Source organism: Excalfactoria chinensis, chromosome 10 (assembly GCF_039878825.1).
Source record: "Excalfactoria chinensis isolate bCotChi1 chromosome 10, bCotChi1.hap2, whole genome shotgun sequence".
Classification (NCBI taxonomy): Eukaryota; Metazoa; Chordata; class Aves; order Galliformes; family Phasianidae; genus Excalfactoria; species Excalfactoria chinensis.
Window position 1 is genome coordinate 10499795 of NC_092834.1, and position 21848 is coordinate 10521642.

Genomic DNA, 21848 nt, shown 5'->3' on the forward strand with positions numbered 1-21848 from the left:
CACATGCACGTGGGCTAAGACATTAGCAATCAATCTGTAATACCATTTTTTTCCTATCACAACAAGAACAAGGCAAGGAGAGCCACAGTTTCAGTTGTGAGACAAAAGGATATTTCTCCCTCTTAATTCTTTCTACTTACATCCATTTCTCAATATGAAGCACGCACTGGAACAATTTGTTTTTCTGGAATATAAAGCATTCTGGAAAGGAAGGCTAAACTTCATAACTGATGTCTAATATTTTATCTGTAGCCAAGCAAGAACTGAAAACTATTGGTTGGGAAAAGTCAAAAATCTGAGACTCTCCTAAAAGAGAGAGAAAAACAAGAAAGTTTGGAATGGGCTCACTCAGTTCCCTGCTACACTCTTTTGGAAGCTTCCTTTTCTCTGGAAAATATCTTCAAAATCTTTCTCAATGATCTTGTCCCCTTCTCTTCTAAACACTATGCCACTCTAATAACACAGTTGAACAGCCTGGTTTTATCAGCTGAGGTCATGTCTTGTGGAGTGTTCTTGCTTTGCAAGTCTCTTTGCAAATCACCCACAGTCACACCTTGACTGCTCCCAAGGTTCTTATCTGAATTCTCTCCACCTCAGCTTAACTTCACCCAGGAGGAGGCAGTACGGACACATGAAGTCAGTCTACTAAGGAGTAATACTGAGCCAGAATCAAAAGGCAGCTATTTTCACCACACTCCAGGGGATTCAGGCAGACTCATTAAATCATAGAAATGAATACAGCAAACTATTTGAGATTGCTGATGCACGCAGTAGATTGCCTGAGTATGTTAATTACTGCCCGTGGCAGAATATATTTCCAGTAATGTTAACACAGAATCTGGAAATAAAACATCTCCTGGCACCACAGCATTTTCAGATATCACACTCAGAAGTAACGAGTTAGGACAAGTTGGAAGGAAAAATAAAAATGTACCTTGAAAAAAAGCATTGTGTCCAACAAATCCTGACAAAGTGCTATAAACCTAAAAAAACCTTCCCAATACCACCTAACAACATACTGTCACAAGAGAAACATTCTGCAGCATCATCTATAGTGCTTAGGTGTGAAGCAAAACTTAGTCCCTTGACACCTTTTTGAGACCCTGGAGGCACACTTATTTACTTTACTTTCTGCCAACGAAGTCCTTTATATTTCATCCAGTAAACAGACACAGAACACCTAAGGCTGCACAACACAAAGCTGACTGGAGCTTCACCCATGCCAGAATTCCTGGGTGAGGATGTCCACCATCCAGCTTCCTTGCGGAGCCAAATCTTTTGTAAAACATTTTAAATATTTTCAAGAGTTTTTTAAATGTACAGAATAAAAAGTTCCTGTATCTTAACACCAGAAACAGAAACTGAAAACAGATCTCTCACTGTCAATCAAAAAGATGCTGTTCAGTGCATTTACAAAGGGTATAAAAATCAGAACTTTTAAGGAGATGTGTTTGCTGCACATTCTATTTTAGGTAGTAATACTAGGAGCAGCTTCATGAAATAGTCTCTTAGGAACAACTGAGTGATGACACAGCATCTGACATTCATTTTAAGTAAAAGTGAACTAATGCAAATAAGGAAAGTAATTGTGTGTATACATATATAGATATTTACATGTAAAAACATAATGTGCTTTGAATTCTTCCAACTGAGAACAAAATCTTAGAACTATGGTATGTATTACAAGGAAATGCATAGTTCCATGATCAAGAAGACCATTAAAATTACATAATAATTGTAATTTATAAGTAAATACTATTTTATTTACTTATAAATAAATAGACAATGCTAAGTGTGAACTTTGCCTTAGTTGGACTCCCAAATTCTATGGCAATTCTTCCCTCTTATGCTTGTCTGATCTTCATGTTATGTTAGCTATGATGTGCTGAGACATTCAGCCATATAATTGTAGAGAAAAGAAAAAACTCAAACGGATATACAAAGAAATAAGTAATTTCTGAGTGTAAAATGAAACTGATATGTTATGCATGACCTATAGCTATGTATCAAACAACAAAATGTTATTTATTAACGAGTCTTTATTTTTGAAATGTAACTCTCCTCCATATAGTGCACTTAATACTATTGTTTTAATTTTTGGTTGGCCCAGAGGAATTTAGACAATTGGACTCAATGAACTTTAGGTCCCTTCCAACTGAACTGTTCTATTCTGTTACATCTCTCAGATGATGAGGTTAGTAAAATATTTGTTGCACCACAGAGAAAAGGAAGAGCATCTCAAGGAGCTCAACTGTGCTGCAAGTGAGGGGATTCCTGACTCAAGAGATTGTTGTTCACCAAACATCAAATAGTATCAACATAAAAGACTGGATACAATGAACTCCCAGGTATTTTATAGGGGGACTTCTAATGATGACTGCCAATAAAATAAATGCTAAAAAGCCACTGACTGATAAAACAAATAGAATCTGTCTCTTTCTAATTATTCATTAATTTCAGCTTGCATTAAATTTTAAGAGAGAATCCATACTTATTGCACAATACACATGATTCCTGTTTGGATTTTACTATTTTAACAGTACTTAAACTGATATTTTTAAACAAAATTGTCCCTAATTCCTATGTGTTTCTCCATAATGCCTTCTAATTTACAGCAGCTCAGGAAGATCATAATCATGGACATTTTTTTCTTGTTTAAAATGGATTTAAGGAATAGGAAATAATTTCCATGTCAGCCAAAGAATCAACCTATATCAGCTAAAGCAACTAGAGAGATCTATAGTCTGCAACCATAGGTAGCTTCATAACCCTAATCTTGTGGAGGTTACAGTAATCTTGGCATTGTTAGACTACAAAATTACCTTGTAGCATATTTGAAAGGAAGCATGAAGTAAAAAACATATAAAAGAAGAATTGATGGTCTTAACCATTGTACAGCCCTGTTGGAAAATAATAACAATAATAATAACCTATTTAACCTGATGCTGCAACACGGTATAAGGACAATTGGCCATGGAAATGTTATCCAAAAGTTCTGAAGCATTGGCTTCAGATACAACATCATAGATTCAAGCAGCAACAGAGACCATCACAGTATCTTTATGTAAAGTTATCAGGACATTATTTCCATAAACAAGGCTTAGGATACAAAGTATAGTAACATACAGAAATAGCCAAACTATCTCATGTCAAATCATATTCATTCCACCTAAATGAACAGAATTCAAAGATTCTTTAATATGCGCACAATCATTAACCTTATTGGCAAAAAAAACAAAGAAACAAACAAAAAAACCTGCTTAATATTCTCAAGAAAAAACACTCACTAAAGCAGATAGATACAGTCTCAACAGAATCTGAATCGTCTCCACTAACGTATATTGGTGAAAGATAATTATCACTTCCTCAGTTCATCTACTACTGATTCAGTGCACTCTATTAAGTGGAATGAAAGATATGCAAAAGCTTACCGATTCCTTTTCTTTCTTAAATTATTTGAGTTTTCAACATGTTTCATTCATATAGTCATAAGGGAACACTGAAATTGCTGCTTACTAGAATTACAGATATGTCTTTAGATACTGGTGGTGGGTTTTGTTTTAAGATAAGATTTTATCAAAAGAGAAGGGCAAGTCTGTAGCATCTCTATGTAAGCAGATATCTTCTGCTTGTGGGTAAACTTGGTTCACGCTTTTCTATTACCTAACAGATTACTTTTTATATCAGCTTCAATTTCAACTGTACCGGGTGCAGCTCTTTCAACAGGTGAAATCAACCACGTAGACTAAGCTCAGCTTGAATTTTGAAGTATATTATTAAGTTGTGTTAGCAACAACAGCCTAATGAGCATAACCTTGACTAATAGGAGATTCATCTTAAATTTCTGAATGAGTAATAGCTGAGGATGAAGCTAAGGATGACCATCCCAATGCATTTAACAGAGGTCAAGATATCTGTAAATTTCAGCTACAAAAAAAATCCTCACAGTAACAAATGAGTGATTAAGAAGTGTCTAAGAAAATAGGTTTTCATAAAAGCATATACATGTGGCCAGCAGGATCAGTACAAGCAAAAGAAATACAGCTGTTTTGTACTTTTAAATCACTGTGCCTCAGAAATGCAGATTCAGTTCAAGTTATACAACCCAAGTAAAAGCAATCCAAGATATGCTGAGTATTTGAGGTTGTTTGCATGTGGAAACCTGGAGGGACGTATTTACCAAAGGCTTTATGTTGAAAGTAAGAGAGAAAGGAAGAGGAAAAAAAAGTGGAAAAGAAAGGGCATGCAGTGTCCTAATACGGCATTTAAATGAAATCCCAAATGATAACCAAAACTTCCTTGAAATACTTATTTTGATTTCATTTGTGGTTACTTGCTTCATCTCACGGTTATTCCTTTAAAATTTGGAAATCAGCAATCAGATCAAAGGTGTTGAAATTTGAATATAAGGAAATAGCCTGAAACATTTCCCATATCAGGACTAACTCCTCATTTACTTTTCTATTTAAGACAGGATTGCTCTGCATGCAAATGCACTGATGCTTACAGCAACGTTCCACCGATAGAATATCAGCATGTTATGAATACTGATGAAATTCATTTTTGCTTACACCACAGTGCTACATTTTTCCCATTCCACTGTTGTGTGCCTTCTGATTCTAGCACAGGACTTGTGTGCATGGTTTTTCAACATCCATTACTGTCAGTGTCTTTTAGTACCTTCAATTGCATCCAGTCCTTGTTTGGATATGGTATACCAATGTATTCATGCTTACTTTAAAGAGCATTTTAATTCTAAGTGTATCCTGAGTATTATTGTCATAAAGGTAAAAACTAAATAAATGAGATTTTATTAATATTTTTTGTGTTGGTTTTTTTTTTTTTTTTTTCTAAGACTCTCAACGGATTGAAATGATGGATTCCTCTAGTTACAAAGTAAACCAAACACCCAAATTCTTTCAATGAGATTGAAGACTCTAGACAAACATACAAAAGCAAGAATATTTGAAATTGAAGTTGATTTACTGCAGTTTCTGGCCTTGGTCCAGAAACTCATTGAGACCTATATAAATCCATTCAACATGAGGTAAAAATCTTTTTCTAAGTAAAAGTTTTTTTCTAAATAGAGTCACATGCATCTGTCTGCATGGGCTTAAAAATCAGAAGTTTAGTTTCAAAACAATCTGTCTTCAGTTTTCACAATTGTGGCTTTAGTTTGTCACGAGAACATCTTGAGTCTCTCAATAAAGCTACACATTATCAGTTGCTGTGGATATTTAACATTTAATGAATGCTCTGTGCTGTTTTTGATACACTGCTGACAGTTGCAGTGTTTTAATTCTAAACTGGGAAAGCTATGTAAACTTTGGGTTCAGATGCATCATACATGCACCACCTCCTCTTCCATAAAGAACATTGATATGAAAGATAGAGCATTATCCAGAAATAAGCCATGTAAGAAATATCTCTGTTATGATCTCCCTTTGACTATGTGATATTCTGAGCCCTGAACACTACTCGCTGGTAGAGTGCAGTAAAGTGTACACAAATTAATCTCTTTAGAGTAGCTGCCAAGTCAGTTCACTTCAGCATCACAATTAAAATCTTAAGTTGCTTTAGCAGAAGGAATAACTTGAGTAGTACAACCCTCAGCTCAACCTGAATGATCCAACAGATGCAATTACGTCCTTTCCTACCAGAGTTTTACCTGTCTACTGAGATGCTGCTAGACTTGTATTTTTACCAATCAACCAGTGCTAGTTCAACGTTTACCAAGATTTATGACACCTCTCCCTAAGCTCAAGAACTACATGCATTCTTCCCTTCTCTGCTAGCAAGGAAGCCATAACATGATTCCATTTTAGACAAAACTGCACCATAATATGCACATACAAAGAGAAATAATCTTTAACAGCCAGTGATTCATTGATATATGCCCAAGTGCTGCCTGGTCCTCTGCCTCTGCATGTAATAACGGAACACTGCAATCTCACATCAAACCAGTCTGTGCGATTCGAAGTGGATACAAATTTATTAAATGCCATAACTTCACTTTCCTCCACTCGCATAAAGTCTCCGTTCCTTCTCAGTTCCTATTACCCTTCTTATGACCTTTTACTATACAAATGCTCAAATTGTTGTTCCTTTTTTTTTATTTTTGTATTCTGTGCCCGCGTGACCAACCGTAAAAAGAATATTTTGATCGTCTCTGAATAGGACATGTGGGTGCTATAAAAATAAATGAGCTATGCTTATGAGAAAGTTCAAATTATAGTTGGATTTTTAGATTTATTTTTTTATTAGTATTATGATCATCTTTAGTTTTAGCACTAGGTTGAAAGATATTCCTATGGTACACATGCAAAGCCTCATCAATTTTGACAGTACAGTTATGCAAATATTCTTCCTTCAAGTACCTTAATGAATAATTAATATTGTGCTTAGAAATCTAGCTGAAAGCACCAATCAGAAAGTCCAAATAAATTGGATTGGTATTGAAGAAATTGTTCCCCATGCTCATCAAAAAGATTACTATTTCTTTTAGAGAATAGCTTTAACAATATGAAATAAAGCCCTCTTGGAATAACCTGCTGATATCTGCATGAATAATCAGATCAGCTATAACTTATCTGTCATAGTGCTAGCTGGTTTTGAAAGGCATCTTCTGTTAAAGGTATTATTTTGTAATGACAGAAATCAAACCAATCTGGAAAAAGTAACAATCTTTCTCTTATTTTCCTTGTTTTTTGAAATAGATATTTACAGCACATCAGTTAAAAATTAAAAACAAGAAAATACAACAGCCTTTATTTTACTGTGGGAAGGACAGAATGTTGCTTGTCAAAAGTTGTTTCACAGTAACATATTTTAGTTTTATGTAAGGAATGTTAGCTCTCTCTCATTATAGCCTTCAACAATTTAAGTTTCAACATGGTTCATGAATCATACAGATACTTTATAAAAATGATGTATATTAAGCATATTGACACTATGTGTACTGTTTTCAAGTTAAACACAGTTCTGACTAAGAAAGAGTAGCCCTTAAGGTGCGTACTGGAAGACATACTTGTGACCAAGAGACATAGGAGAGATTTTATTTTCCTGGCAATAACTACCAGATAAAATTACCAGCACTGAGAACTCCTACCTATAGGTGGTGAAACCTTTAGATACTCACTTATTTAAAATAAAATACTGAATGTAGTTTTACATTTTTATAGATAAATTCAGGCAACTTGGCTCTCTAGCAGTTTTTCTAAGATGACATTCACAGCTAAATGTTCCATGTTCCAAAATGACCAAAAAGAGTATTTTTTCTTATTCAACTAAATACACTATTATTATTATTAATTATTGAAGAAAAGCCCACAAGAGCACAGAAAAACTTGCAAACCTCATCTCATGTAGCAGACAATCCTACCACCCTCAGAAACTTGCAGTACTTTTACCCAGCTTGGTTTGTTTTTCTGTAACTCCTGTAAAATTGATCAATTAGTGTGATAAATGATAGGCAGCCACTCCATACTGACTATATTTACTGTACTGTATCACAATTACACTAAAACCTGTGCTTTAAAATTTTGCTTCCCTGTTGTGGGGAAAAAAAACTTCCATCACATTGAAAAATTAAGCTGGCTTCAAGAGGAATTTGGTTTGTTTATTTGCATACAGGATAGCTGACTGGGAAACGGTAGCTGAGAGAATACATCTAAACAGATGCTTTGTCTTATACCAAAGTTTTTAAAGCTGTTAGAAGAGAAGAACTCACATGAAAGAATTAAGAATACAACATTAATTACTGGGAATAAAAATAAATATGCAAAAATGTAGCAAACTATAGGAATCAATTAAACTCTTTATTAAAAAATGTTGAAGAACTGAAAGCAGAATTAACTTTGCCCATTTGCTGATATGTTCAATACAGAAAATTACATAAAGGATGTTAGAAAAAGCCAAAACTTTTTCGCACTCAAGTGGTACAGCAGAACACTGCTACTTTATTAATTCATTCATAAATATATTTTTAAAACTACTGAAGCACATGCAATTGGTAAACTTATTACCTTAACTGGTGAACTTAATCTTCCTCTACTTCTCACATCAATGAGGATACTGGCAAGAAATAAATGAAAGTTAAGAAAAATAAATTGTCAGCAGGCAATGTCTTGATTTTTACAATTTCTGGTGGTTATTAGCACATCTAGAGGTCATATTTTGGCAATTTCTCATCCTAATGAAACTCCAGATTCAATTCCTCTCTGTTAATTCAACTTATTAAATGTAGAGCACCCTTGATTTATGCATCCTCATCCATAATCATCACTGAAAAAATGTAAATATTTTGTTGATGGCTGTCTATGCTGATGATCAAAAGAGACACAGAAAATGACATCTTATTTTCACTGTCAGGCCAAAGTATATTAGGAAGAAATGGAAATAAACTGTTTTCACCACAATGAAGTGTGTCAGGAAAAAACAGAGGGTAACAGAGGATCATAGGCATTGATCTTATGAAATAACTACTGAATGAATTGTTTAAGGCTAAAATCTTCATATTGAAGAAGTAGCACTAAGAAAATTAATAAAAGATTAAATAGATTTATAAGATAAAACACTATGCAGATATAAGATTAGAACGCCATGCTTGACTCAAGATCAAAATTGGATCTGCTCAACAGAGCAGGAGTTAGCTGAGGAATTCCTGTCTACTTCTGTGGTTTTTCATTTTAGAGGACATCTAAATAAATCTGATGGAGTATTCTGAGAGACCAGAACAGTGTAACAATTAAATTAGCTGCTTTGGTTCAAAAGCAACATTTTCTCCTGAAAGGTAATCAAAGCCCAACTAGCTGAAAGCATCTTCCTCAGCTTTTTCATAAGCACACCTTTCCCTTTTACAACAACTCAACCTTCATGTAAAAATAAACATGACTTTAAGAGAAAGAGCAAAGTCACAAATTTAGTGAAATACAGCCTAATTTATGTATTTATTTAATTCAACTAAAATTAAAAGTCCACTTTGCTTAATTTGGAACAACTTTAAAAGTTCATTTCTTTCACTTCTCCTCCCCCCTACTCCCCTTCAATTTAGGTCAACATTTAATCCCTCCACCAAAAACTGTAGAGTAAATTAGTTCTAAAAACATTCAATAGATTTTCCCAAAATAAAGAAAGGCAAACTTCAGCACAAGAAAAATTACCCCCCCAAAACTTTCTTTTCAAGGCCTAGATGGAGATGCTTTATCCCCATCCACCCTGGTACTCCCAATGCAATCTGTCTGTATGAGTAGATGCTCTGTAGCATCACATTAGGACGACCAATTTGAACAGACTACCTGTGCACGCAAACAAATGCCTCCATGCTGCTTCACACCTAAAGGCAGCCTACCAGCACCCTGCTTCTGCAAACGCTCCAGCCAGCACTGAAATGCAAGCTGCCTATCCTTCACACTCCAGTCTCCTCCCTTTCTGTATTTGACTTTTGCCAGCTGCTACCATTAATTAGCAGCCACCGTGATGAGCTAAGCTGTTCCCTTGCTCACACAGGCATTGTTTTGTGTATCTCCCCAAGAAGACAAGAAACTGCCCCGAAGCCACACTTTTCATTCAGATGTACATACTAATGGCAGGGAATGCTCCAGTAAATGATCCGCTATTAAATGTCCATCATCATCAAGAGCTACCCCTCGGCTCACAGCTGCATTTTCTCATTTTCCCTAGGGACCATTCAGGAAACAATTTTGCCCCTAAAATCTAAGTACCAGGTCTTGAATTTGTAATTGGAGTAACAGTCAGATAAGGCCTGGGAATTCTCTGTGTGTGTGAAAGACCTGCACTCCCCAGGGCATGGGGCATGGCCAGAGGACTGTTGGGACTATGCTCTAAGATACAGGGTTTAAATTTTGGTTGGCCCTGCGTGGAGACCCGAGCTGGACTCGATGATCCTTATGGGTATCTTCTAACTTATGATATTCTATGATTCTTTCCTTTTTAGGACCTATAGCAGGACCAAGAGAGAATTTTAGCTATTTATTTATTGGCCAGTTCTGCTGAGTTTGTGCCTTCTTGTGAAGATGCTTTGGCTTTGCTTATCCAGTCCAATGAATGACTTAATGACCGTTTCAGTCATACTTCTCCCTAATGAGCCACTAAGAGAAAAGAATGCAGCCCTTGTCCTCCCTGTAACTAAAGATCCTAAAAGATTATGTCAGTGCATATTGTCCTCTGAATGTAAAATAAAACATACAGTTAACAACAGCTAAGAAAAAGCAAGAAAAAGGCCCAAATTCAGAAGTTCTAAAAAAACACAGCTCTAAAATGCAGGTTTAGGAATTGATTATATGAGTTTTAGTCTAGGCAACCTCTTGCTTCACAGAAATATCCCTATCTAAGCAGGCAAAATGCATAGGCAAAGCACTCTGAATATGAAAGATGCAAATTTTGAATTGCACTGATCATTATACTGTATTTCTACATAGGATGTGCAGCATCTTGAAGAGCAGCTTAACAAGATCAATGCAGTTATAAATTTCTGTGTAGGGGAACTCAGCTTTTTTGTTGTTGTTTTGATTTTGGTTTTTTGGTATTACATTACTTTACTTTTTAATTTGTTTTCCTCCTTGGTTTCCTCTGCAGGCACAGATCACATTCTAGTCATTTTCTGTAAAAGTTTCATTATACTGTGTTTAATAAGTCAGAGAATCTGGCATTTTGAGTAGCAAATATGTTTTAACTCTTAAGCTTAGCACAAAGGAATGCATGCATTCCCCAACACATGCACTGCCTTGACGAAATCAAAATGTAAAGCACTGATTTGCACTTGAATGCATTTTTCCTCCATCTTTCCCCTTCTCTCTGCTCTCTACACAAAAGACAGGCACAAATAAAAAATAAAAAAGAAAAAAAACACCTCCAAAACAGGCACAGCTGGCTTCAAATAACCGTTCACCTGGTCACAAACAAATATGAACATTCACACCTAGGTTCATGTGCATTCTGTTCTTTTGCCTGGCTTCTGGCAGCTACTGTAACAAAACACAGCTCCCAGACTATAAAAAGGAACTATTTTAGTGCTCTATTCCTATCCATTTAATAAAGTAAAATGCCACAATATTTCAGAGCATTGGAGTCAGATTGGTCAGTAGAGGACACATAGGGAAAATCATTCCAATGAGCTGTAATAGTACAACTGCTCCCAGTGACACATGCAGTTATTTTGCGTTGGTCCAGACACATAATACTTAAATCCACTTTAAGCTTATATGATTAATTGGATTTGAAAAGACAAATAGCGGTACTATGTAGTTAATAATGTTTCTCCCTGAGAACTGGAGCCCAGCTGTGTTTCTATCCAAGGAACACAGTGTTTCTCTTGCTCAAGACAAAAAGTTTTGAGAATCAGATCTTCTATTTTATTTGCAGCAGACTGGGAAGCAAGTGACAGCATGATGACCGTAAGCAGCAAAAGTTGAGGGAAGCTCTGTGTAACTTCCTTTCCAAGCATCTTCACCTCTCCACAAAATATTGCTGCTTTGGACCTGCATAAACCCCCTAGGCTAGCATTGAGCAGCTGTAAATGCAACATCTACTGAGACCTCAACAGAATGAAATGCCACAACTGCAGTCAAGCTTGCACTTCTCAGTACTTTTCAAAGAAAAGATGTTCACTTCTTATAAAAATCTCTGACATATTCAGCATTTCTGGCTTCCTGTATCAAGACACGAGGGCCTCCACTTTCAAAGAACAGGAAAACCAGTAACATTTCACCCATTCATTGCCTTTCATCACTAACACGTACTGACACACAAGAAAGAGACCACTCTAACTTGGATCCACAAGGATGCTAACAAGAAGGCATACAAAGCTCCCTAGTTCTCCTAAAAACTTATTAAACTCTCCTTGGACTAAGAACATTTCAAAAAAGCTTTGGTGAGGTAGAAAACACATGAGAAATACACAGAATCTGAGTACTATACATGATTGCTATTTAGAATGAGCATGGTATCAGAAGATATGAATATTTCTTAAGGGGAAGGGAAGGTAACTGGCTAAAGGGCAAAAGCCCCACAGCATTATTTAAAATGTCAAATCTAGAAATTATATTTTTTATTTTTATTTTCCTTAGCCCATGTGGAACAAAGTTTCTGAACTTTGCCAGTCTTTTAATACTCTTCCAACTACTCTAACAAAAAAAATCACAAAGTATTGAAGCTAAAGGCACAGTCTTCATCCAGACTTGTCTCTGTGGAGAGGCTGCTGACACCAAAAAGCCTTAAAAAAAACAGTAGGAGAGAGAGAGAATGTCAAGATTGTAAACCCTTCTGAGGTTAAAGCCATGCAGCCACCCTGTCTGTATGCTGTTCATCTAAAGCATTTAACTGTGCTGCCCTCGGAGCATTTGCTGTTCTATCTTATTTTATTTTTTCCTTAAAGCTGGTTCAAGTTACCTATGATCACATGTACATTTCTTTATTAACTTGGGGAAAACAAAACTTTTGCATTTTTCCCCTTTTGGAAATGTTACGAGACGTTCATAAAAGATACTTCTGCTGCTGAAAGACAATGTCATTTCACAAACCTCCTTATACCTTCATATACTGTTTCACCAACCTGATTTCTACCAGCTGTTGCCCTAGTGATTTTGCAGATGATTATGTGGACAGATGGACTTTCATACTATAAACATGCAGTAAAGGAAAATCCACAGTTTTGTCCTGCTTCAATTACCAGAATCTGCAGAGATGTCAAAGACATGCTATTCCCCACTTGACAATATGCTTTGATTGCTAATTAATGCAAACAGCTTGTTGTCTACAGTAATACACAATTACTTCTCGGTGACCAAATGGCTAACAACAATTTCAACAAGCAATTCAGAAGCCAAAATCATTCCATAAATAAGACATAGACATTGACACTGAGCTTGTGTACTTTTATTTAAAGATGTAATATTATAGCCATCTGGAAAACTGTTTATTTAATGAAATGCAGCAACATTGTGCTTGCCACCTGTTAATTGGCAAGATATCAACAAAACAGGTAGCCAAAGGTGGGAGTGGATCCAGTATTGAGGGGTGGGAAAGAAGGAAGAGTCACTAACTGACTTATAATGCCTTCTTTGGGCCACTCCCTGCAAGCTCTGAAGACCTAGCAGTGAATTAGTGAGAACATGGGTGGTTCTTCAGCACAAAAACTATAGCAATATAAGGAGGCATTCAAACAAGTTTGACAATTGAGAGCTGCTCCGTGAGGCAGCATCTGAATGCTAATTAACTTTCTAGATTTCTTGCATTTGAGGCCAAACTTTTTCAGAAATGGCCTCCTTGCACAACTGAAAACGTTTCCTCCAAGTGCAGAATAGAAGTTCTGTGCTCACAGCCCTAATAGTGTTCATAGAGAAAGCTTTTGGCAGAACTAGGTGGTCATAAAAAAGATTATCTAGCACAAAATAGAGCATGATCTGGATTTTACATTCGATAAAAACCTTGTTAGGATCTAAATACATGGTACCCATACAGAAAGCCTGCCCACAACCAAGACAGATGAAAGAACCTGGCCAGGATTTTAAATTACATTTCTAAGAAGGGTTTAAGTCTTTAGAGAAGAGAGTAACTAACATCTTCTCTTGGCATTTCCATCTTCACACCATAGTGTCTAAGCTCTAGTAAGAAATCATACAATCTGCAAACAGTAAACAGGGCAACATTACTGTATTTAGACTTGTCCTTCAATGCCATAACCCAACTACAAGAAAAGCATTCCAGAGCCTTTCCTGCAGTCCTGTAGCTGCTTGTACAAACTTGTACTGGACTACACTAGATTAGGTTATACACCCAGTTTTGAAGTCTAGTATGTTCTCTAGACCCAGCTGAGCTGCTCTGGTGCTACCACCAAACACCACAAGATAGATCAGGTGCAGTTATTTTACTACCATAGCATCTGACTCCCATTTTAGGGCAGAGAGTGACATTATGTGATACTGCAAGATGACCTTGACTCTACTGATGCATGGCATTACAGAAGCAGCACAAGTGCAGAAGACAACTTGCATTTTCCTTGTAGAGTTAAACCAAGGCAGTGAACTATATGGGGACTCCAGGGAATCTTCCCTCAACTTCAACTAGGCTTTGTATCTGAAGCTTGAGTCCAGCATCCCAGTCAGAGTGGTGTGTGTCACTTCAAATACCACAGAGTACAAACAGATAATAACATTTTTATGGCAGTGCTTTTCTTTCATATATAATAAAGATATAAGAACACATAATAAATAAATATTAAGTTATTTTTCTGCTTCAAACTCCAACAAATAATTTCAATTGCAGATTATTTTTCCTCTAATACCTTGAAATAGAGATGGAATTTTTTAGACTCTAGTTCTGAACACAGACAGAAGAGCGCATAGTTGAAAAACAAGCTATCAATATGGGTATATTACCTTTGAATACTAATATCACAGCAGAAATTGTTTAGAAGTTCAGAGTAGGCAGAAATACTGGAAGCCTTTATCCTTTTCATAGATCATGTTATACTTGCATGTTAACAGTAATTCTGATTAAAGTGTACCGTTCTTTTTTTGAGATTTGTTGTATACCTTCTGCAAGAAGATACATACCTACTGCCTGGCATATAAGCAGTGAGACCACTGAGACACCTCTCCTACACAAGTGAACAAATTCAAGGTGGGATCAGAAAAAGCTGCTATATTGAAGATGTGTACATAGAATTAAGATCATTATCTCACAGGATTTTTAACATGTTGAAATTCATGTTGTCTTGAAGACTTCCAAGTAATGAGACAGAAAACAGAAACAAAAATAAGAACACGCTCCTTTGCAGCAGCACTAACTTTTGCTTCATATGCCCTTTCTCAGGCAAATGTAAAGAACTTAATATTTCCTTTATTATAATTTCATATATCCTATAAGAACACCTTCCAATCACAGTGTTAAGAACTTACTCGTTCTTCTAGAGCCAAAATCCACTTAATACAGATTGTACTGTAAAGTAGTGAAATAAATCTCAACTTCCTTCCCTCCCGCCCCAAAAAATGCTCAGAAAAACTAGTAAAATAATTTGAAGCTAATTCACATGAGGCTCCAGCTCTGTGTGAAGGCACAGCTTAGAACTACTAGGCACCACCAAACAGAATTTTCCAGTTCACCAGTCCTTATTCCAAACTAAATAACTAAGGTATCCATTCTTTGTCACCTGTAGTGACATAAAACATCATCAAGACATACGAACACTAATTTGCGGGGCTCAGACATGCACATGTATGTATGATGAGGGCTACTCCAAAAGTAATGCCTCCTATTTTATTTTGTTGGCACACAAGGTCAGAATTGAATATTACAGAATCACAGAATGACCCAGGTTGGAAGGGACCACAAGGATCATGAATATTAGTGGTATGGTGGCAGGAGGTGAACCTTCCCACCAATATTCCATTACATTTTGTTGCTGTGCAACAGATGGCAGCAGAGCAGTCTGACAAATTGGTGTCCGACATGGAATTGCGAATGAAGCAAAGGGACTGAGCTGAATTCCTCTGTGCAGAAAAAATGGCACCCACTGACTTTCATCGCTGCTTGCTGAATGTTTATGGAGACCAAACAGTGGATGTGAGCACAGTGAGATGGTGGGTGGTAAATCTCAGCAGTGGTCACAGAGACATTAAAGACAAGCCATGGTCTGGGTGGTCATGCACAGCTATCACACCAGAAAACGACGAGCATCTCAATCAGTTCATCAGTGGGAATTGGCTAACAGAGGTAACTAAGTTGAGAAATGGCATTTTGTAACTGAGAATTTGCCCTATTGTGCTCTTTATATCTGCTGGAGTTTTCATAGAAATAAATAGGAGGCATTATTTTCAATGTGACATGTGTATATACAACAATCAGAAAGGGAGACAGTGCAACACTGTGTCCTACGATGGAGACTATCTGCTTAATGCAATTCTATTCCTCCTTACCTGCTTTCCTCTTCAGCCAAAAATGCCTTCTCTGTTTCTTGTTAACAGCCCCAATGAGAGCATCATTTTTCACCTGTTACTGATGCTTTCATCTATACCTACCTTCTGTTTCAAATACCACGTTTCCAGTTACTTTGTCAGAGGAGCTGAGCATTTTTGTAGTCTGCCCACCAGCTTTTTGTTAAAAGCATTATTCACTCCCTTGCTATGTCTCATTTAAACATCCAAACTGACAGTCTATTAGATGCTTTGGTGGCAGCTTCTTAAGAGATTGAGGCCTTTTGTGTGTCAGCCCCCTGACACGCACAATCTACATGTAGCAGAAAAGTGACAGACACAAAGAACGTCTTGTAAAAATTAGGGAGTGAGAGAGAGATTTGCAGAGGGTAAAACTGTTCTGAAAACATGCATCTTCTCTGGAAACAGGGTTTCTGGCTTCTCAAGGTAAAGTAGCTCTTTGGATTTTACACACAATCAGATTTCAGACAATTCAAAGGACCACAGACCTAAAGCTAATGTGGAGGAGTTTTAACTTTCAATGTTCTTTTTGTTTCTGAGGGCATTAACACTGTGATAAGTGATCCCTGTAATTTCCTTGTGCTGCTAGTGCTGCATCAGCAGGTGGCAGAAAAGGAATCAGAAATGTCACTGAAATTATCAAAAATGGGAAGAGAAAGAAATCTTTGGATGCCATGACAAAGCCAGTGAACTGCATACAAAGATCCTTTCTCAAGTGTATGAAGTTGACATATTATTAGTCTGATAATGTAGAACTCAAGTTATCTACTTCTGTAAGTAATAGAAACTGAGAACAGATGCTCTACAGAAGGAGCTTTTACTTTTATAATGATAGAAACTACAGTCAGAATGAGAATGATGATGCCAGCAGCTCCTTAAGGGCTATTCTTGTCAATGGTAAGCATTTCTTGATCTTGCCTGAGTTAAGGTCATTGCTATTATTAACTTCTAAGATCATTCTAATATGACAGTTTATGCATTACCAAAATGTTATCCTCCAGCCATTTCCTTTAATAATCACGATCACATAAATAAATTAATTAAGAGACTCAGATATATGGAACTCATATGTCTACTCACCTATACCAAGATCAAATATCAGAAATAATGGATGAAAATCACACAGTTTCATTGCTGTAATAGGTCTCATAGAAGGAGGCATTTCCCTGTACAGGAAGAAAAGCACTAATTAAAATACTGCTTATAAATAAATAAATATATATATACACACACACACACACACACAGACATCTAAAAGGACTACAAAAGCAACCCTTCTCTCCTACTACATTCTATCCTCATAAACATTTTCCTGTTAAAGGCATTTATTTCATACCACTGAAAGTTCATGCTGAGATCTCTTCTCTGGTCTAAGCTACTTTGCCTTATTCTTGACCAGCCGTAAGGTTCATTCTGACAAACATCTTTCATTTATCTTGTTCATTGAATTTGCTGCCACTTCAATACAATTATTAATACCACCTGTTTCTTCATTGAGATTCAGTTCCTTGTAATTCTTATTTTTACATGGATCCTTACCAAACTCAAAATTCATTTCAATATGATGATTTGCCATGGATTTGTTCTTTCTACAATTCTTAATAAACACCAAAGTCTCACATAAACATAAAACTGTAGACTGTACTGTCTACTGGCACATATATATATGTGTGAATATATAAGCTGTACTGCAGATATAGATATGCAGCTTAGCTTTTTCCAAAAGTGTTTCAGAACTAAAAATCTCTAGAGATTAAAATCAACATTATATATATTCCAGTTCCTAATGCCCTAATGTTCCATCAAAACATTCTTTTTAATAAACATTCCTACATATTTATACAAAAGTTGTTGATATCTATAATTCCAATTTCTAAAGTAAGCTTGTTGCAGACCTTATCAGCCTACATCCCTTATTCTGACATTACAAAATCACTATTTCAGCATTCCATTCATTTTTCCAGGGTACTAAACCCCTTGCCATTTTGAGCCCTGTATCTTCCCTCTCCAAACAAACCACCAATATGTCCCCAAACTGCCGGATTCATCTAATTTTTCCATAGATGTATCAAAAAACACTAAGTGAAGTGGAACTCTGCATTTAACTCTGCATGACTGGCAATTTGGAGGGACATTTTGCACTCAGAAAACACTCTGCATTCTCAACTACAAACCACAGTTGTATTATCCTAATAATTTTAATAGGCCCTCTAATTTCTTTCAGTACAGACTTTTCCTTGAAATACTTTCCTCTCTTAAGGCTTTTAATTGCTAATTGCATGTTTTAATAGCATTGCATTCTGCTGAGTTGGAGATTTCTTGTTATTGTCATATGGACTGGGTGAAAATAATGAAAAATAATCTTCTGTGAGATAAAAATAATTGCATAATAAGCATTCAATAGGTTACTTAAGGACTATCATTCAAACCCTTACAATTCGTTACCTAACTACAATTTCTAAAAGGAAGAATCAATAATCTCATGAAAAAAATAATCAAGAAAGACTGCAAAATATTTTTAAAACAAACTGTGCTTTACACCCATTCTTTCTTTAAATTATTGAAATAAATCTAATTGATCACTGAAAACCTGTCATTTCTTCATGTCTTTAGTCATGTAAGTGAGGTCTTTGGGAAGTTTAGACTGTCTGCTTTGTTTAAAAGGAATTTGATCTCTTATTCTTCTACAGATTAATAAAAAACAAAAAACAGTACTTAAATTCCAATGAATTCTACATTGCATAAAAAAGTTAAAAATACACATTCTTCAACTGAAAAAACACTGTATTAATGGCTTCAGCTATTACTAAGAACTCCTGTAGGCCCTCAGCAGACAATATAAAATTGGACAATCTGAGTTTAAAGACTGCCAGTAGAATTGAATCATTCCAAAAAGCTTTAAATTATTTCCCAGACAGCTATACCACTAGAAATAGGGCTAGAATTCTTTCCATAGCCAAAAGCCAAGAACTGTATTATGCAACACCTTAGTCATCCCTAATGTGCATCACGCTGAGCCAATCATCCAATATCCTCCGCCAACTTTAGGGTGAGAGGTAATTTAACCTCTGTACTACCTCATTCCACTCATGATTGCAAGTCTTATGAAAATTGCAAGATTATCATGAGAATAAATGCACATTAGGCAAAAGAGTATAACTCCGCCTTCACCCTGAGTTTGATATAAAACACAAAAGGAAGAGTTTTTCTCCTAACCAGTTGCATCATAAGGTGAAGTATCTTACTTGCCATTAAAAGGTACCATATAACTATTATAGGTTCAGCAGCAGACATTTAAATAACTTATTGATAGTCTTTTATTCCCTTAATAGACTATTTCATTGTAATGGCCAACATCATTATGAAGGAATGCAGTGAGAGTCAGCTTGGGTTACTCAATAACCTTCACTGCTGGAGGTGTTATTTCCGTCTTTGCCTAATATATCTCTCACTTTGACTACAGAATTGTTCATTCACTCAGAGTAAATCAGTCTCATATACGACAGCCTTAGTACACATACATCATCACTGTACAGTCAGAACTTCAAAATGCTTTTCAAGCCAATACATGCAACATCAGACACAACATGCTGAAAAGACGGAACGAGTTCCCCAAACATTCACTAGTTTGGGCAGTAGTATCAATAAAACATACCAACTATGCCAAGTTTACCTAGTTGTTTTTTGTACTTTATTACAGTGACAAGTATCATTATAAACAAGGGCCTAGCTATGACTACACAGCAAGGATATACTGTTGACTGCTGAAGGAACACCAGAAATTAAACTCTTTCCAGATGGGATAAAGTTCCTTGTGCATTGCAAAGCATCAGACTAAAGTCATATGGAGTAACAGAGGCCTCATTCCTGGTGATAAATTTGAGGGGAAATTGAAATAATAGAGGGGAAAAAAACTGACTTTGACTACATTCTAACCCCAGAGTCTCGAGAGGTGTACATGTATAGAACTTATACCCAAGTCTATGTCAGCCTTCGCTATTTTTATTCCAGCGTGAATAAGTTGAGCAGCCTTTGACTTAAGAATGAAATTATACTTCAGCATTTGGCAAATGAGTACCACATTCAGGTGAACAGTGTAATTTAAATGAATGAATGAATAATATCTGAGATCAGATTTGTTGAAGCTAAATGCATCTTAGTCTCAAGTCACTTGATGAGAGTCATTCAAAGAGTGACTACATCCAAGCTAATCAGAAATAAAAAGAATATACCAAATTGAAACGACCACCCTAACCTGCATCAGCAGAGAACAGCTGAAGAGCCAAAAAGCCACACAAATTTTCATGTGAACCAATATTAAGAAAATGATAAGGAGTTTAGAAGTCAGGGGGTATATTTTCTGCATATAAATAAAAATAAAAAGTAAAAATTCAGACCCCTTTGATTTTCTGGTTCACAGCATTATTCCACAAAACAAAATTTACATTCATGGCTGCTGAAAATTAAATGGGCTTTTCTGAACTTTTCCATAGCTTGCAATTCTTTTGATTTCAGATGAAGTGGAGTTACTTGAAATATGAGCTTTCTGCTATTAGTGTTTTCCTTCCTATTAGCAAAGAACAATCCTGGATCATTGGGCTTTAAAAGATAACCTTGAGAAAACCATGCAGATTTCTGACCAAAAGTAATGTGCATTGAGACAGAAGTTCAGCATCTCTGATAAAGTTTCACAAAATTGATTTTCACTGATGATTCAGTGTTTGGCAATAAAAACATGTTTTAACCTAAAAACTCAAATCTGAAAGAGACTGAAAATTTGCTATACTCTCTTTATATACAAAATATCGTCTATTCTAAAACAGAAAATTGCCTTACAATACAGTCTTCATAGTCTTCTATAATTACCATGGATTCTAATGTTCCATCTCAGTAACAGTTTTCCTTTAAAACATACAACAAAATGCAAATGTTCATAAAGGAACATTCAGATATACCTTTCATACCTTTTTTTTTTCCCCAATATGATTTCACTCTCATCTTCCTAACTCTCTGATACTTCTCTTAAAAGAACTTTCTGTTTACTAATAGTCTGTACCCACAAATATGCTCTAAGTTACCAACCTAAAACCCTGTATTGTCCCTGATGATTATTGTCACTCATAACCATGACCAGAGAACCAGAAAACAATCTACAAAATCCATGCAAGCTTTTAGGTAGGTGTTATTTTGAGGCAAAGGAAAAAGAGATTCCTTATAATTTGGTGGTGTGTCACATTATGATGCGCCCTAGGAAAGTTTGGTGAAAAGAGTTAAATCAGGTGAGTATGCTGCCAAGTTAAGTTGCATCTGCTGCACTGAAAAAAAATAAAAAATAAAAAATAAAGGGAATCTTTACAGTTATGATGAGGAGACGTTTTAGAGTATAGTGAGTGTTCTACATTAATAACATCTTTCTACATCTGATCAACCTGTCCTGCAAATCTCAAACATTACCTGCCTGTCACCTCAGCCTTGTGGTCTGTAATCTGGTAAACACCGAATCTGGCACTGAAAACTTCCTCTGCACATCCATCTTCCCAGACACTATAGCTTGCTGACTCTGGCTTGTCTTTTCCCTCTCTGTCATAACCTGGAAAACATTTATCTCCTCATCCTCTTTTTGTAGTTCAATTACTGAAGGACACTAATTCCTCTTACCTAGATTACCTAGCTCTTCTGAACTTCTCAGTAACCACTGTGTATTACTCATTGTTCCTCTGCTCTGTCCACATTCCATAACTCAATTTTCACTTATCGCAATCACTGTTTCATCCCTGCTGAGATCTTCCAGTGGCACAATATTGGAATGAAATTCAAGGTTAACTGAGGTTGCAGATAAACTATTAAACTTCTGACCAGAACATTAAAACTGATATATGGAATTAAAGTATTTCA

The 21848-nt window shown here is 36.0% G+C and overlaps 1 protein-coding gene across 10 annotated transcripts in view; it reads right to left on the bottom strand.

Annotated features, from left to right (window-relative positions):
* SEMA6D (semaphorin 6D) overlaps positions 1-21848 on the bottom strand; it is a 589434-nt gene that overhangs the window by 457934 nt on the left and 109652 nt on the right. For all 10 annotated transcript variants that reach the window (XM_072345109.1, XM_072345121.1, XM_072345119.1 and 7 more), the window contains one exon: positions 17034-17119. The gene's annotated coding sequence lies outside the window, so the exon portion shown is untranslated. The remainder of the gene's footprint in view (positions 1-17033; positions 17120-21848) is intronic.